Source organism: Cuculus canorus, chromosome 4 (assembly GCF_017976375.1).
Source record: "Cuculus canorus isolate bCucCan1 chromosome 4, bCucCan1.pri, whole genome shotgun sequence".
Lineage (NCBI taxonomy): Eukaryota > Metazoa > Chordata > Aves > Cuculiformes > Cuculidae > Cuculus > Cuculus canorus.
In genome coordinates, this window is record NC_071404.1 from 21,122,940 (window position 1) to 21,140,193 (window position 17,254).

Genomic DNA, 17,254 nt, shown 5'->3' on the forward strand with positions numbered 1-17,254 from the left:
TTTTCCCAGAATATATCTGGAAAGCTATTTTTTAGCATTCCACTGCAATAGTAATTTACTGGAGTTATGATTGTATCCCTGCAGAGCTTTGTTTTCTCCAAAACACACAGCAGCTACCAAGTACTCTTCTGTAGAGTGCGTGCAGCTATAAGAGAATGACATTTCAGTTAATTAATCTGTGGAAATACTGTTAGAGACTAATGTTGAGGACCTGACGGATTCTACTTGTTCTCTGAAAATATTTTTTGACAAAATGTTCCAGCAACAGATATCAGTAACAGAAAATCACCTGGCCAATCTGTTCTGTTTTGTTTCTCTGCATTCAAAGAGCAATCAGATATTTTCTGTTGGGATGTCTCTCATTTTAAATTAAGGATAACAAAATAAGATCAAAAATAAAGCTCTGTCAGAGAAGAATATGTTTTTTCATCACAATCTTCACTGAAATGAAATTATAATGACTGCTAGTCTCTGCAGACTGCTCCATCTTTTTAGAAGTTTAGCTCGTGGCAATAGCCATTGTGTATGTAGGTATCTAATAGCAGTTATTTTAACAGTTGTGTATAGATGTTTTCACCTTTGTCATGATTTAGCTCTGACCCAGCTAATTTTGGCAGCTAAAACCATACAGTTAAATTCCCAAATCCCGCTCCCCCAACTCCCAGGGAAAGAGGAAAGAAAAATGAGAGGAAAAAGACTTGCAGGTTGGAAACTAAAACTGCAGCTTTAATGAAATTATAATAATAATAACGAAAATAATTAGAAAGTAATAAAATATATTCAAATATATGAGTCCATGCCCCTATGCTACCCCTCAATGACTATACCTCACCACAAATACTGTAGAGCAGAGACTAGGGAATGGGTCCAGGGCTAGAAGGGAGTTGAGCTCAGGAACTGGATTCAAGAATGTGCGGATCCAGCTTTAGGAGAAACAGACAAAGCCCTCATTTGATGTTGGCCATCACAGAAGAGGGGCCAGATCCTCTTGATCTCTCGATTTTATAATGAGTGTGATGTATATAGGATGGAATACTTTGTTGGTCAGTTTAGGGTCACCTGTCCTGTCTGCCCCTCCTTGCAGGTGTGGCATTTTTCTGCCAGCTCAAGGGTGGTCTTGGTTACTATAGGAATAAGTATAAGCACTGGCCTTTTTGCATACCAATACCCTGTGTTATCACTTCTAGTGAGGAACACTAACTCATGAGCTAACATGCAGTTAGCTTTCAGAAAATGAAGTTACTTCAAATGAGCAACTGACTTAGAAACAGAAAACTGACTCTAGTTTATCTCAAACCACGACAACTTCTAATTAGATTTTCTCTGAGTATTGTTATCCATGAATTCATCCTCCCAAACTATTCAACCCTGCAGTTGTTTTCTTAACTTTGCCCTATCCCAATGAGGGCACTGTCATCACAGAGAGGACGTAAGACTACCTATGTGAGGAGCAGGATCAGCATTTCACTTTAGGGGTTGTAGGCTGTTACTGTTGTAGGAGATAGAGCTACTCCTGAGTATAGGGGAAGTGTGTTTGATGGGGCTGGGAGGTTACAGTCACTAGATTAGTCTCGGGTCTCAGATCTTGCTCTTAGGTGTGGACACTGTAAGCCAGCTTTCAAAAACACCTGAGTTAAGTATCGAAACAAAAATAGCTGAACTGCGAAATTGTTCTGATCTTAATGCTCAGTCATATATTTTATTGTGATTAAGCTTTGCCATTTAGAAATACAGAACGAAATGGTACATTTCTCCACAGATACAGGTTTAAGTTGCATGATCCTCTGCAACTAGTAGCTTACACCACCACTTTCATATGGTCTGTAACTCAACCAGTAACACTGTGCTGGTAGACACTTGTCATCTTATTTCGAAATAATTTGATTTCATAGAATCACAGAATGGTTTGGATTGAAAGGGCCTTAAAGATCATCTAGATCCAAGCCCCCTGCCATGGGCAGGAACAACTTTCACTGTATCAGGTTGCTCAAAGCCTCTTCCAACCTGGCCTTGAATACCTCCAGGGATGGGGCATCCACAGCTGCTCCGGACACCCTGTTGCAGTGCCTTACCACCCTCATGGTGAAAAATGTCTTCCTGATATCTAATCTAAATCTCCCCTCTTTCAGTTTTAAAACCATTATCCCTTGTCCTATCACCTTGTCCTACTTCTGTAACCTCAAGTGCAGGTAATATCAGATCCTTGATGGAGAGAAAAGAGTTGAAATTCACAGATACGTGAAAATTCAAGAAATTATCTATGATAGAAGAACTTGCCGCACAGATTGAGAAATGGATGTGAGGGTACCTGTAAGTATAGCCACTGTCATGTATTTTAACCTGTTCTTATGCTACTGAATGTGTATACTTTACATTGTGTCCTGGTTGGAAGAAAGGAAGAACTGGTCTTGTGCAGGGAAGAAGCGTGACATACTCCACTAGGATCCCCTCTTTGGTCAATAAGAGTCCTTAGACATGGATTTTTTGGAAGCACCTGCCCATGCCCCACAATAAAATCAGTCATTAGAAAGACCAAGCCAAAGGTCTCTAGAACAAGAGCAGCCCATGTTCAGGAAGTGTTAGGTGTCAGATGATTAAGAGCTAGTGAGAGAATCCAGATTCTTGGTGTTCACCTTATGATCTCCACAAATGGGTCCTGTAAGAATGGTGGTGTTACATTTTGGGAAATAGGTTGCCAGCAGTAAGGGGTAATTCTGAATGGCAGTATTACATATTCAGGATCAATGAACCTTGACCGGATCGTTTTCTCTCTCTATGTAATTAAAGATTCTGCACTTATCATGTAGGTTGGCATCTTTGCACACACATAGAAGAGAGATGGTTTTCTGCAGTGCAGTGAAAGGATACACAGGATCTGTGATGGACAATCAGGTTGCTGGGGCTTTGCAAGTAAAGGTAGTTAGTTATTGCACAAGTTGAAACTGTCCAGGAATGCATCCCTGGTGCTTTCTTGCAGTGAAACTCACAGAGTGCCCTTTAATAAGAGCATTCCTGAATTAACCAGGCCATTGAAGTCATTACCTTGTGAGTTGTGTCAGTTCACATCTAAGAAGTTGTTTCTTTTTTTGTTTCCTCATAACTGACAAACCCTATCAAACAGAGTGTTTGTATCTGAGACACTATGTCCTTCTGCTCCTCACTGCTTTCTACGTACTTACTGATTTTTCTCTCTCTTCAGGTAGTGCCCACAGCAATACAGTCCATATTTTTCCTTCCTTGTCTCGCTATGCACCAGCCTCCACCAAATACAAGAGTGAAATAACAAGTTTTGAGAAAAGATATTAATTGCTAAAATGGAACTTCTTCTCAGGCCTCTCTGTTAATTTCCCTTGCTAGAGAAATTTCTCAAAGGGGAGCAAGGGAGGAATATTTGGTCACGGTTTCCAGTGTACAGTGCACAAAAAAAATGACTTTACTTGATTCTTCACATGAAGTTTATTCACCACAGTGATCTTTTCAAAGTCATTTAGTCACATTATGCTAAAGCAAATTAGCTTTCCAATTTGTGTAAGTAGTTTTCTGAGTTTTTTTTTGTTTTGTTTTGTTTGGGTGTTTTTTTTTTCCTTATTTCTTTTTCTCTCTTTTTAGCTTAGACATTGTTATTCCTTAGCTGGTGGGGTTTTTGTTTTGTTTTATTTTTGTTGTAAAAAGTCTTATAGAAAGCTTGGAATAATTAGAGAAGAGGAATAAATCTGAGCTGAAAAAACTATCTTGAACATTTCAGCTTTAGAATTTTCATTTCTCAATGTCACTTAAGCTCTGAAAGTCTGGCTGTGGTGAACTGATACTCAAAAGCAATCAGCTGAAATCCATGTACATACACTGTTGGATATCAGTGGAACTTCATACTGCACCGGACAGTAAGAGTTGATTCTCATGACTGTTTCTAAGCAACTTTAGAGAGCACTTCAATGTTTTGATGGGATAGCGTCTTGCACTTCAGTATTCTATTGTTGTCTTGGTGGATTCAGTAAACTGCTAATCCTAACAACCTAAACAAATGTCCCCAAAAGGAGAGGATAGGACTCCATAGGAAATTGATATGACTTCATCTGCTGTGCTGTTTCCTTTTGTACCTCACTTTGTCTTTCACAACAAAGGCAAAGTTGATACTTTTTACAAGTTTGGGAAGGTATTTACTATTCTGGAGGCAATCTAAAATCTTTGGAATGACTTTTTAAGAAGCACAGTATTTGCATATGAAAATTAAATGTGTGCCTTACTTCTTAAACAAATTCTTCTAAACTACTTATTATGTCTCTGTCAACAAAATGCTTACATGTGAGCCCAACTCTGTAGTTCAAAACATAGCTAATATTCTGTGGATGCATACTAAATGGAGGAGAGTGGGAACAGAACTGCAAGTCTTGTCAAAAATATTGTCAAGAAGCTATCTCAGTTTGGAAATGGAGACAAAGTGGAGAGAAAGAGGCATTTATCACAGAACAGCTATCGGCCTAGTAAAGAGAGCAATGAACTTTGGGACCGAGGATCCTGTTTCAATTGTAGCCCTAGAACAACCTTTCAAGGTAAATTTTGAAACTGAGTCATCTTTTTAATTTTCTACTATAAATTTTCTATTGAATATAGAAGTTTCTTTGCAAACTACCCTAACCAATTGAAAAAGCACTGCAATGGGTGAAAGACTATGTCCTCAAATGGAGAGTGTAGTAGCTGGTTTTGCATAATGCCCAGAAGCATTTTCTATGTGTATGGCAGAGTCATCTGGGATTTTCCTGCCTATCATCTCCGTAACACTGTAGATACCACCTCAGTAGAATACCATATTTTTAGATCTTCCATTTTCTCTCTGTATCCATGAGGCTCTCTTCTCCCCCCTGGAAGGTTTCATAAGCTCCTCAACACTACTATTCCTGTTCTTACCACTTCTAAGAAGTGACACTTCATCACAAATGGCATCCAATGTACTATGTTTTGAGCACTGTGAAGGCTAATATCAGAGATTTTATACCTAGCAGCAGTGTTCTTAGTTATTATGATGGTAGAGGAATGTACAATACATTTCTAAGTACTTCAGAGAGTAAAGCTGACCCTTTCTGGGATAACTTGCTGAAAGGTCTCTCTAGTGTCAGTTTGTCAGCGTAGTTTTCTTTCTGAAACCTGTAATTGAGAATGGGGAAAAAAAGTGCGTTTTGCCGAAACTCCTATAGAAATGTGAGTACTGAACTGAAGGCAGCAGTGAGCAAGGTTGCAATTGCTAGTGGATGATGACTTGAGAATAAATTGATTTTAACACTAGCAGTTTTATAGCTCCCTTCCACAAGATAATAAAGACTTGGTGCGAGTTACAAAAATTCTATCATGGCAATAAAAGCTTTATAAAAATATTTCAAAACATCTTATTTTTATAGAAATATAGCTGTGTAATATCTAGTGCCAAGCAAAACACCTAATGCTACCTTAAACATAAAGTCGGATTAACATTGCTGTCAGTGCAATTCACATACCCCAAACACATTCATATTTTGGATCTATGTATAGTTTTAATTAGGTCTAACTCCATATTGCATATCCAGGTGAATAAATAGGTATTCCATTGGAGTCTGCAGGCATTTTGGATATTTTTTTGGAAATGGAGTATTGTTATCCTCCATTAGTCCTGGATCAGAAATTATTTCCTCACTGTTATTTTCTTTTTGGCCTCCGTTGATCAAGTGTGTTCAAAATGATTTTCATGCATAAAGTAATACACCTACAATGGAATTCCCTACTACTTATGCTTACAGTTTAGTGGTGATGGAGGAAACTGGAATTCAAGTGCCTACTCTAGCCTTCCAGCAATAGCCCAAATCTCCATTTTCCACATCCTAGGCAATGACTTTAACCCTAGATCTCCTGGTGACTTTGGGATGGAAGACTATTAGTGTCTGCATGGTTATGATCAGAAATGTTATTCCAGATATGAAAAGTATTTCTTTTTTTTGTTTATTTTTGGAAGGGAAACGGGGAGGAATGTTTTCTGTGAAAAAAGAAAACTGTTTCTGTGTCTTCAATCAAGATTGGCTTCTGCTAAAATGCAGAGTTATTCAAGATGCTAGTAACATTGAAATTCTTGTTCATCCATTTGCTTGTTAACTTCAGCAATAAGTTTGTGATAGCAAAGTGTCTGCTGTGTTCTGCATATGTGTCGACAACCCAACAAAGTACACCTTAGTGTACTTTCACCACTCTCTGCCACACAATGTATTTTTAGAAGTCTTTTCAATCCTCCCTGCCCAAAAGAGGGGCAGTCTAATTTTAGACTCCTAAATTGCTAGGGAGGCTGGGATTTTCAGAATCTTCAAATGACTCATACTCAATTCTTATTAAATTAATTCAGACTTCTACATTTTTAATACAAGTAAGAACATTTCCAAACACTGGGCAATAAACCCATAAATAACACTACTGGTTATGGATGCTTTTGATGGTAGAAGAAAGACTACTAAGAACACAGTACATTATTAACTTATGAAAAGTAGGAAAAAATGTAATAAGAAAAAGATAGGGCAAAATACCCTCTCCCACAGACTATTGTGTTCTGTGTCAATAGACTACATATCATATAACCGAAAGATGTTAGATATTAGAATAAAATGGATTTTCATGGAAAAGTGAGTACCCCATTTTACCTTGCACCTTTGAAAAAACATCTCCAACACTGTGGCAAGATTGTTCAGTGGAATAAACTGAAAATAAACTACATTAATTCAGTAGTCAGGCTTCTGACACCCATAGACCAGAGAAACGTTCGTTATACTCCTTTTTTTAAAAAAAAAATTAATATTTTAAAACTAATGAAAGAGTTATGGAAAAGTCACCTTTAATTCAGAAAATAACGTGTTCTGCTGAATCCCACAATTTCATGCTGAGCTTAGTTAGTTGTAAGGCAGAAGCAGATTACTAAGTTGCTCTACTTTAGTGTTACTATTTTGGTTTTCTTTACTCAAGGTGTTTTTCATGTCTCTGATAATAAACAGGCCTTTTCCATACTTTCTCAAGGGAATGGATGCTTTCTGTGCTTTGCTGATACTGTGGAAATGTAGATGGGAGCTAGGCAGTTAGTAGGATTTGCCTATCATAATTTTGGAATCATGTTAGGTGAAGCAGTGAATCTCTAAGTGTTGGGACTTGTGCATTTTGAGATCACCCCTATCTATTTTTCTGTTTGGGCTTTTTTCAGAAATACATCTTTTGTACCTGACAGAATTTTCATATTAGAATAGCCACTTTAGCAGAAGGCTAGTAACTACCACATGAAAATTATTTAACTATAATTAATTCAATGTTACCGAAACCTTACAGCTATGATGCTTTCTATATTCTGCAATCTCCAAATTTTAAATTAGATTAATTCACACCTCCAATTTTGCTTAAGAGTCTAATATCGTATAATTGAAGCTGTTCTCTGTACTTCGTCTTGTATTTAGCTTATCTTTTCAGAATTCCATGATGGTCATTCCTACAGTTCAGTAGGCAGATGTTTTCTAGAGATGACTGAGTATTTTTGGCACAGAAAATGGATTGAGGAAACTTTAATCCATGGGCTGTTGCTCAAATTCTGTATCAAGTGGATAGGTGCTGAAGCTGTGTCTTTCATGTACTGCAAACCAGAAAGAAGGACCCTTCAAAAAACTTAACTTGTGTACAAGTGATTGTGGACAGTGTAGCTACTTAGCAAAAGGCCAAGGTTTGCTTTTGTGTTTAACTGTACTGGGAAACTGCAGCATTTCTTTCCAGACAATTCATTACTTCTAGAAAAACTTGTCTTTTAGAGGAAAATAGGATGGATAGAGGAGGTGCATGTAAATACGAGGTTGGTTTTTGCCTTCAGTGTAATGAAAAGTGGGCAGGTACTGCAGAAGCTTGCCTTTAAAATGGAACAAACCTGTATCAAAACATTTTGTATAAAAATAGTAGAGGAGGAACACCAGGAAAGAGCCAAGTTCACCTTGAAATGAAATTAGACTCTCAGAACTCTCGCTTCTCAAATAGCTGCTTGAATTCTGTCAGCTGTTTTGCTGTCAGACCATTTTTCAGTTGATGGGCATCAGCAGCACCAAATACATTGTCAGAATTGATTGAACTTGCCTCTTGTTAATAGTGTCAATAAAAAGACAGACATTTATTGTGCCTTAGGACTAGTTATATCTTCTCTTCAAAGGTGGCCTTCTCAGTAGATGCTTGAAGAGTAATAATTTGCTGATTATCTGTGTGCTATCTGACGTGATCAACAGAGTGCCTCAGGCTGCAGCTCCAGAAGGTGGTAAATCTGCCTTTGAGTGCAGAGCAACAAATAAAGAAATTGCTCAAATGCAAAGCAAAGCACAGAAACAGTATAAGCTCACTCTGCTGTCTCAGCAGTTCTCGTTCAATCGTTTAACATCTGTCCTCCCACAGCAGACACAGATTTGGCATAAGCATTATATTGCTTACTGTTTGAGTGGCTGGAGAAATATGTAATGGTGTACTTGCACTTGATCCAGATCACATTTGTTCTGTCGGTGGCTCAGACAATAAATATATTTAAGTATCAATAAATGTTGAAACATGGCTTCAAATGCTCAAGACTCTTTCTCCAAAGTACTCAATTTAAGGTTTAGTATTTTTTTTTTTCATTTTTATGAAATAGCAGGAGCTATTTTGGACTCTGTTGTTGACTTCTCTTGCTATGTATCTTTCCTGTAGGAAAGGCTGATAAAGTTTCAATTAAAAATTGTAGAAGAAGAATGGATTTTCTTTGTTTAAATTTTTTCAACATTTTTATTTTTTTTGTGCCTTTCTAATTTCAGGGTGAATTTTTCTTTTTCCCCACAAAAAAGGTTTCTTAAAGATTTTTGAATTTTGCTGCTTCTGAATAAAAGAATGAAGGCCTCTCAGGAAACTAAAATGGAATGTCTCTTCTTTCCCTCTGTCTTGCACAAAATATGGCAAAACATCGAGGAAAACACCCTATTTAGCATACTTTTGATCCAACACCACTTTCAGCAGAAATAAGTACCCTTTGAGAAAATTTCTGTAAAACAATTTTATAAGCTCTAACTATTGTGTTTTCTGCTATGTTTCAAGCAAGTGTAATTTATTTAGTAATGTAGGTTTATTTAGGACCAGAAAGCCCTGAGATCAAGTCTGCTTGCGGACGACACTAAGCTGGGTGGAAGTGCTGATCTGCTGGAGGGTAGGGAGGCTCTGCAAAGGGATCTGAACAGGCCAGACTGATGGGCACAAGGGTTAACATGGCCAAATGCTGAGTCCTGTACTTGGGGCACAACAACCCTGTGCGGTGCTACAGACTGGGGGAAGAGTGGCTAGAAAGCTGCACGGGGGAGAAGGACCTGGGAGTGTTGGTTGACAGCGACTGAACATGAGTCAGCAGTGTGCCCAGTTGGCCAAGACGGCCAACGGCATCTTGGCTTGTATCAGAAACGACGTGACCAGCAGGTCCAGAGAGGTTATTCTGCCCCTCTACTGGTGAGACTGCACCTTGAATGCTGTGTTCTGTTCCGGTCTCTGCGCTGCAAGAAGGATGTTGAGGCCTGGAGTGTGTCCAGAGAAGAGCGATGAAGCTGTTGAAGGGGCTGGAGAACAAGTCTAACAAGGAGAGGCTGAGGGAACTGAGGTTGTTTAACCTTGAGAGAGGAGTCTGAGGGGAGACCCTGTTGCTCTCTACAACTACCTGAAAAGAGGCTGCGGAGAGGAGGGTGCTGGCCTCTTCTCCCAAGTGTCAGGGAACAAGACAAGGGGGAATGGCCTCAAGCTGCAACAGGGGAGGTTCAAGCTGGACATCAGAAAAAAAATTTTCAGAGAAAGGGTCATTGGGCACTGGCAGAGGCTGCCCAGGGAGGTGGTTGAGTCCCCATTCCTGGAGGTATTTAAAAGACGGGTGGATGAGATGCTCAGGGACATGGTTTAGTGGCTGATAGGAATGGTTGGACTCAATGATCCAAGAGGTCTTTTCCAACCTAGTGATTCTGTGATTCTGTGCTGTCCTAGGTGTGATCTATTTTGACTGCTAGTGAAGAAGCAAGACAGAATACCACAGCACAGCTTAGGATGTAATCCAGCAGTACCAATTCAGCCAGGTAGTGTGTAAAATCCTACCATAAGACTTCTCTGCCACTCTTCTGACATTTTTTGGGAAATCAAGGCCAATAGCCCTTATCTCAAGAAAAATGACGTGATGTATATAACCGCTATTTTTGTAAGGGCTGTTGTTTTTCTTACATAGCCAATGAGCTATTAGTTCTTGATTCTCCAGTCTGTATGCCTTTGGGATATGGCTACTTGTGCTGTGTTGTTCTCTTCAGTAGTTTCAAGATCAGCCTTTGCTCCTGGAAGAGGATAAATGAAAAATAAAAACCACAATCAAACCAAAACAACATATCAACCCCAACTATATTTACATTGTTGGATATTGTTTTTAGCATTTCCTGGGATAGTAGGGGTTGAAACTTACCACTAGTTCTGGAGTTCTATTTTTTTTATCTCCCTTGTCCAAAGAGACTCCAAATATAAAAAGCATGGTTACAAAATTTCTTGGTATCAGGAGAGGTAAAATTAATATATACTACAGCCAAAGGCTAATACGATACTACTATGTGTCCTACCTTATTAAGTATAATAATCACATGAAAAAGCTATTGCTCTCCCATTGGGATTTAAAAAGTAAAAAGTATTTAATAATATTTAAGAAACATGGAAAAATGCAGCACACAATATGAAGAATAAAGTTATTCAGATTTTACAGGCAAAACCAGTCTCCTACCAGGCCAATTAATTTGATAAAATGGTGCATCATCTGTAAGGTGATATACTTAAGGAGGGACAATTGTGCCAATGGAAAAATTGCAGTTTCAAGGAGCTGTGCACAAATGCTGTTTCAGCATATCAGTAATTAGCTTGCTACTGTAGCCAGTCCCAAATTAATCTCTTCTGCTCTGTATACTGTATATAGTTGGTAATCATGATTGATCACTGAACAGGTTTGCTGCAGAAACACTGAAACAATATGATAAACTTGCTGGAACAGAATAGAGATTTGCTGTATGCATTCTGTTAGTAGTGTAATGCTGTAAAGTGTGGTCTGGAGTTAGAACAGACTTTGGTGACTAATGGATTTTGATCAGAAGCTGTAGAATTTTCTTTAATTGTTTTTTTTTTCTTTTTAATATTAAGGGGTGACCTGTCAAAGTTACCTATGGAAAAGCAGTGAGAACGACATGTGCACACACTAATAGGAAATGCTCAAAATGTTAGAGCATTCACTGCAAATGATGGTACATGAATTTGTCTCAATTCATTCTAATTACAGACTTGAACTTCAGTCATCTGATTGCCTTTACTTATGTACTCTGTTTCCAGGCATACATATCCATTGTTGGCGCTGTTCCGTTTTGAATAACTAATCAAACTCCCATTGAGCAAGTACTCTAACAACAATTTCTTGCATCTTAAAGCGCTCTGATCCTGGTCATACAAACTCAGGCTGCTTCTCAATGTGGTTAAATGAATGTTTAATTTTATGGAGTAGAACAGATCCAAGGAGTTCAATAGATCTGTCTCAAAGTAGCTAGTGGCCTGTTTGGCAAAGGCACTAACCTAATGTGGGAAAATCTGGCCAAAATCTCTGGTCTGAAGAAGGTCTATAAAAGATTCACAGCCAGGCAAGAATGGCTAAGATTTTAGCCACTGATGATTTCAAAGCTGTACTTTCCAAGAAGCAACTCCTTCTGGGAAAGAACCAGCATTACATGATTAAAAATTTTGTTCAGTGTTTTAGAACCCACCATGAAACCAAGTAACTGCAAGCTATTTTTCCTCTGGTCTCCCACTCAAAACCAAATGAAAATATTTTCACACAAACCTTCCTTTACAATCCTAATTAGTATTTCTTATTTTGATTTTGCCTAGCTCTACTAATTTTACAAAACAATAATATCAGTAAAAAACCCCATGTATAACAAAAATGCAGTCATGACTTCATTTTACATATTACTGCATATTAGTAACCATTAATTTCCTAAATTTTGCTTTGAGGTCTGAGATACTGAGCAAAAGTATGCCAAGGAGCATAGGTATTTCTTGTACTCACAATTCCTGCTGTACTCACAAATGGTAAGCAGAACTTACCCCTAATTGCTTGCATATGTGTAATTACAATAGATTTTATCTACACTTTGTCCTTCTCTGTTTTATCTCTGTGGTAATAAGGCCTATGAAAGATGCATAAATTATCTCGTGCAACATTATGGTATCCTAATGCATGAAACAGTTGAAACTTAGAATTTCTTTTTAGCCTCTTTGTGACTCTGTGAAGTAGGACTCGTCTAAATGTTCATCTTACGTGTGTCTGGGATAGTTCTACTGTGCTTTATGTATTAATCAGGTTAGTTTCTTTAGTGCCTCGTGGATGACAATGAATACATTGGGACATTTCAGAATAACCAGCAAGTTATGAGATTTGTCACATCTGTAGGTTTATTCCAGCATCTCGTACCCTCTTCCCTATGCCTTAATAAGAGAACAGGTTTCCTTCTGTGGTGAAATAAAATCTGTTACTTTGGCTTGTCTGTCTTGAAGAATAATTAACAATATAGTGGAATATATTCAGTAATTAATCAATGATAACAATTCAACTACAGGTAGAATCTACTCACTGTATATAATGTTTGGTGAGAGTGTAAAAATTGTTATGATCAACAGAAAGGGCTGACCAGCAAGAAAAGCCTCCCAAAAGCATGAGCAAATTCAAGATACTATTTGTTTGTTGTTTCTGTGGAGATTCGAGTGTGGACAGGATACATTATTTGCCTCTGACTTCTGTTTTGGCCATGGATCATTGCATCAGTAGAGGCTCTAAGGGGCAGAATACTTATTGTTCACCCATCATTACCATGGACTTTTTTTGTTCTTGCATTGTTTTCCATCTGTCTTTGAAGATACTTGGAGAGCTTTAGTTGAAATAGTGCAAGAAAGAGATACCTAAATGTGGGCTGAGTTGAAATGGTGAGGTGCAGGCGAAGGCCTACACCTCTTCTTTCATGAGATTAGGTAGTGTTAATGGGGCATAAGTATGCTAGGAAAAAAGTTCTGTGGAGCCCCAGATGACAAAAATATATATCGTTCTAGATGGCAGTTGAAGAGCTAGAGTAGGTAGTAGGAAAGCACAAAAAAAAGGAGTGGGCAGGCTTAAGAAAAGCTCGAGTAAGTAGTTATGGAGATCTGAAGGAAAGGCAAAAACTTGCACAGTACATTGTAAGCCAATTCACAGGAGAGCTCCGATCTGTCTATTGCTAAGAAAGCTAAGACAAAATCTTTGTGCCAAGCATGCTTAACTGTAATACATAAGGCAATGTGGCATTGTGATGTGGGCTGTCATGGGAGAACTTGCCCACGTATGGCAGAGAAGAATGATGCTTAGCCAGCTGCATAAATTTTGTTTTCTTAATTATATGAAATGTCCTCTTTTTTTTTTTGTTTTTATTTTCTTTTTTTTAAGTTAAATCACTCCTCATTCACTATTTCTGCAACTGTTTCTTGCCTGAATATTTACAAGTAATGTAGGAAATACATTATGCATGCATAGGAATACAGCTGACATTAAACTTCATGAGGAAAACAGTTTCACTTCACTACTCTACACTATGTTGTGTAGCAGACCAGCTACTTCAGCTCCACAAGAAAAAACTACAGTTCTCACTCCTTCTAGACAATAGGCCTATCGCATAGCCATAATTAGATCTAGTCTTTTGTATTTGTTATTTAATCAAAGGTGGTAACTTTGCAATGAATTAAGACCACTTCACTTTGGAATGCGCAAACTTAGCTTACTTTTTTTTTTTTACAATAATGCTGCAAGCTTCTTAGGCTCTAAAAAAAATACATGTTTTTTCTTGAAGACTAAATGACATTTTAAGCAACCTCTATACTTTCAAGGAGTGGAATTAAGATCTTTTATTTTCTAGGTGTAAAAATCACACGAAGAAGGCATACAAAATAAGGCAATAAATAACGATTCTCGGTGACTATCTATGGACATTTGAGTGAAAGGATGATGGATAGAGGAGACCAAGATCCTAGTTTAGGACACGATACCTTGAATAAGTGACATGCATACTAGATAGCAGCCTCAGCTATGAGGTTAGTTAGTAACTAAATTGTGAAGGGGAGCTGGAATTAGGAAATATATCAAGTACTTGTGAAAGGTTTGGCAGTGCTCCAATGATTTGCTGACTTCTTAAAGAGATGCATATAGGTCTTAGTGGCAGGAAGATTTCATCCTAGAGTCAGTAATCCTTCATTTATCAGTTGAAATGTTGTCTGATCCTGATGTACTTGCTTAATTAGAACAGATCTGAGTAAAGTTTTTACTTCAAAAACAAACAAAAAATCTTCCCACATCCCAGCCTCTTTATCCACCCCCACCCACCGAAAGGTTGTATGATAGTCAGAATAGACATTAAATAGGGGTTAGCCAAGGAAAAATAATAGTTCAACAATTTGATAAGCCAACAACAGAATAATAGACGGGGAAGGGTTTGGCAGCAGTAGAAAGCAATGTGGAGGTAACTAATGGCTTTGCTACCTCCTGCTCATTTAAGAACATTCAGTGGCCTTATAAATAGTATTATATGTTGCAAACTATGTTTTAATAACTTCTATATTTTTAAAGCCACTGAGGTTTGTGAGAAATGCACACACTGAATAATTATGTATAGCAGATGTAAAAAGACTGCTTATTTTATCCAAAGTGAACAGAGCTGATATTTTGTTATCTGAGTATCTCTAGTTAACAGATAATGTCAATAGAACAGGATGTTATCACAGGATAATGGTCTCCTGCTGCTTGATAACTGCTGAGTCGAAACCACAATGTTTATTTTCAAGGCAGGGGACATTGATCCTGTGACAACTTTCTATTTCAATGACATTCTTGCTATTACATTAGATTGATGTACTTATGACCATTTTGTTTAATGGATATTAGTTTAGTAAAGCGACAGCTGCTTATTGTGTACCTATTCAATAAACTAGTTACAGTCTGATTGGCTTCAAGAAAAGAGCTTGTGTGATAAACATAAAAGGTATAGATTTTCATTTTAAAAAGGGGACTTTCCGCCTATGAATGAGGTGTTTAACTTTTTTTTTTCCTTGATTTTTTTTTTTTTTTTTTTTTACCACAAAGACTGTTTACTTTCTTGGCTTGCCTTTTGATGTGATTTTGAGCAACAAGAATTTCTTCTTGGGAAAAAACCCTCAACCTTATCCACTAAATATTTGAGCCTTTCAGCCAGCAGCTTTTCCCAGGTGAAAACTGTTAATTTGGAGAACAAACAAATAACGAAAATGCTTTCAGTACTGCAATTACTATTTTACTACTCTGGAGTAGACTATGTAACACATTAAAAACATAGAGTAGATTAATGCCCAAGAGTAAAACAACCTTTTACTGTAAAACACTTTCAGTGCAAGCCATGGAGTAAAGTTCTAGCACGCGCTTTCTCTCCTTTTTACATTCCTGAATATTTTAGTGTCATTACCAGAGCTGAACTTTTAATTTTTGTACTTTCTTTCGCCTTGTAAGAGAAGGCAAAAGGCATTTTTTTTTCCACTACACTGAATTTGAGGCTTTGGAAGAGGTTTCATACAAACTAGGTTGTTTTGCATGGCTGAAAGACAAAGTTTAGCCAACATATATCATTTAGCCTTCAGAAAAAAAAGAATCTTGTCTGAGTAGCAGCTAAGGAAAACCCTATTTAATTTTTCAAAATTGTCATTGCTTTCATGTGAGAACAAGAAGAAAACAAAAGAATCCAATCCATATTCTCACAGGGGAAAAATGCTTTTCTGCAAATGTGATATCAACTATGTCTAGCAGTAGTTCTATTGACATTAATAAGGCAAAGCATCTAATAATACTTTATTACACCAAAAATGAAACATAGGAATATGACCTGGATGATCTAGTGGTAAAGCAGAGGATTTAATTATTTCTATTTTCTTGTCAGTGCAGTAATTTTACATTGCACATTTATGAAATTGTGGGAGGAAGAGTGCATGCATATATACATGTGTGGGAGAAGATGAAGGAAAAGTAATTAGGTGGAACCTCCCCACATGCAGTCAGGAAGCACAACATCATGTTACATTTTATTAAATTACTTCCATTAGAAAACCATTGTGAAAATTTTAGGAGTCTTTATTTTGGAAGGGCGCAGTAAAAGGCAAATTACAAACTGCAGATGTAGTTTGTATATATGTCATCTACAATGTTTAGTGGTCATAAAAAAGCTTCTCATACAAAACAAGTAAAAAAGTGCTTGGTGATTTTTCTTCCAGATCAGATAATGAAAAAAGACTTTGAGCAATCTGGTCTAGTAGAAGATGTCCCTGCCCATGGCAGGAGTGTTAGAACTGGATGATCTTTATGGTCCCTTCCAGCCCAAACCATTCATGATCCTGTGATTCATTCCAGCATTTCTGCTTACCTTTTTTTCCTTGAGATCTATTAAATGATACAGAACGCACCTTGAAATCTGCAGAAAGACTGAGTTTGGTGTAAGAGAGGAATGAAGGCTGGCTTAGGTAATGTTCATGCATAAATAATAAGACAAATTTTGTACTATTAAAAGTTATTTTTTAGTTATAGGGGCAGAGAATCTGTCTGTATAGTATTTTTCATTTTTTCCCTTAGATTATATACATCTTTTTTTTTCAGATTTCCGTTATCTTACATAGCTGTAAAATTTCCTGTTTTTCCATGATTTCCTATTAGTGAGAAATCTTCTTTTCAAGGACTGGACAATATCAAGACCTGTATTACAACAAATCAAAACAATTAAAATTCTCATTTCCTTTGCTTTGTTTCGAGCTGAAATTCCTATCGAAAGGATTAGGGATACATAAAAAAAGAAAGCATTGGTTTTGCTTATCAAATTCTTTATATTTCTTCCAACTATTAGATGTCAACAGTCTTCCTTTGTGCCCCAGAGAAGCTGTGTGAATGGAGACACATCTTGTCCTGATCACATTGTCTACTTTCTACTATGAGTAAATCTAGGATTCAGTGAGACAGAAGTGTTTTACTGCCTGGATCTCTTTTGAGGTTATAATGGGAGTTCTGAGATGATCCAAATAGACAGAAGACCTTTACCAGACTTTTTGGAGGCAATAATTTCTGCAGTACTTTTCATGAAGGAAATGGGCATTGTCTGTGTTTTGTAGAACAAAGAAC